This window comes from Lonchura striata, chromosome 21 (genome assembly GCF_050655825.1).
Source record: "Lonchura striata isolate lonStrDom1 chromosome 21, ASM5065582v1, whole genome shotgun sequence".
Classification (NCBI taxonomy): Eukaryota; Metazoa; Chordata; class Aves; order Passeriformes; family Estrildidae; genus Lonchura; species Lonchura striata.
In genome coordinates this window covers 10,547,501-10,550,032 of record NC_140723.1, presented here as the reverse complement: position 1 = coordinate 10,550,032, position 2,532 = coordinate 10,547,501, and positions in this window count along the sequence as shown.

Sequence of the window (2,532 nt, the reverse complement as noted above, 5' to 3'; positions counted from 1 at the left end):
CCCTAACCCTAACCCTAACCCTAACCCTAACCCTAACCCTAACCCTAACCCTAACCCTAACCCTAACCCTAACCCTAACCCTAACCCTAACCCTAACCCTAACCCTAACCCTAACCCTAACCCTAACCCTAACCCTAACCCTAACCCTAACCCTAACCCTAACCCTAACCCTAACCCTAACCCTAACCCTAACCCTAACCCTAACCCTAACCCTAACCCTAACCCTAACCCTAACCCTAACCCTAACCCTAACCCTAACCCTAACCCTAACCCTAACCCTAACCCTAACCCTAACCCTAACCCTAACCCTAACCCTAACCCTAACCCTAACCCTAACCCTAACCCTAACCCTAACCCTAACCCTAACCCTAACCCTAACCCTAACCCTAACCCTAACCCTAACCCTAACCCTAACCCTAACCCTAACCCTAACCCTAACCCTAACCCTAACCCTAACCCTAACCCTAACCCTAACCCTAACCCTAACCCTAACCCTAACCCTAACCCTAACCCTAACCCTAACCCTAACCCTAACCCTAACCCTAACCCTAACCCTAACCCTAACCCTAACCCTAACCCTAACCCTAACCCTAACCCTAACCCTAACCCTAACCCTAACCCTAACCCTAACCCTAACCCTAACCCTAACCCTAACCCTAACCCTAACCCTAACCCTAACCCTAACCCTAACCCTAACCCTAACCCTAACCCTAACCCTAACCCTAACCCTAACCCTAACCCTAACCCTAACCCTAACCCTAACCCTAACCCTAACCCTAACCCTAACCCTAACCCTAACCCTAACCCTAACCCTAACCCTAACCCTAACCCTAACCCTAACCCTAACCCTAACCCTAACCCTAACCCTAACCCTAACCCTAACCCTAACCCTAACCCTAACCCTAACCCTAACCCTAACCCTAACCCTAACCCTAACCCTAACCCTAACCCTAACCCTAACCCTAACCCTAACCCTAACCCTAACCCTAACCCTAACCCTAACCCTAACCCTAACCCTAACCCTAACCCTAACCCTAACCCTAACCCTAACCCTAACCCTAACCCTAACCCTAACCCTAACCCTAACCCTAACCCTAACCCTAACCCTAACCCTAACCCTAACCCTAACCCTAACCCTAACCCTAACCCTAACCCTAACCCTAACCCTAACCCTAACCCTAACCCTAACCCTAACCCTAACCCTAACCCTAACCCTAACCCTAACCCTAACCCTAACCCTAACCCTAACCCTAACCCTAACCCTAACCCTAACCCTAACCCTAACCCTAACCCTAACCCTAACCCTAACCCTAACCCTAACCCTAACCCTAACCCTAACCCTAACCCTAACCCTAACCCTAACCCTAACCCTAACCCTAACCCTAACCCTAACCCTAACCCTAACCCTAACCCTAACCCTAACCCTAACCCTAACCCTAACCCTAACCCTAACCCTAACCCTAACCCTAACCCTAACCCTAACCCTAACCCTAACCCTAACCCTAACCCTAACCCTAACCCTAACCCTAACCCTAACCCTAACCCTAACCCTAACCCTAACCCTAACCCTAACCCTAACCCTAACCCTAACCCTAACCCTAACCCTAACCCTAACCCTAACCCTAACCCTAACCCTAACCCTAACCCTAACCCTAACCCTAACCCTAACCCTAACCCTAACCCTAACCCTAACCCTAACCCTAACCCTAACCCTAACCCTAACCCTAACCCTAACCCTAACCCTAACCCTAACCCTAACCCTAACCCTAACCCTAACCCTAACCCTAACCCTAACCCTAACCCTAACCCTAACCCTAACCCTAACCCTAACCCTAACCCTAACCCTAACCCTAACCCTAACCCTAACCCTAACCCTAACCCTAACCCTAACCCTAACCCTAACCCTAACCCTAACCCTAACCCTAACCCTAACCCTAACCCTAACCCTAACCCTAACCCTAACCCTAACCCTAACCCTAACCCTAACCCTAACCCTAACCCTAACCCTAACCCTAACCCTAACCCTAACCCTAACCCTAACCCTAACCCTAACCCTAACCCTAACCCTAACCCTAACCCTAACCCTAACCCTAACCCTAACCCTAACCCTAACCCTAACCCTAACCCTAACCCTAACCCTAACCCTAACCCTAACCCTAACCCTAACCCTAACCCTAACCCTAACCCTAACCCTAACCCTAACCCTAACCCTAACCCTAACCCTAACCCTAACCCTAACCCTAACCCTAACCCTAACCCTAACCCTAACCCTAACCCTAACCCTAACCCTAACCCTAACCCTAACCCTAACCCTAACCCTAACCCTAACCCTAACCCTAACCCTAACCCTAACCCTAACCCTAACCCTAACCCTAACCCTAACCCTAACCCTAACCCTAACCCTAACCCTAACCCTAACCCTAACCCTAACCCTAACCCTAACCCTAACCCTAACCCTAACCCTAACCCTAACCCTAACCCTAACCCTAACCCTAACCCTAACCCTAACCCTAACCCTAACCCTAACCCTAA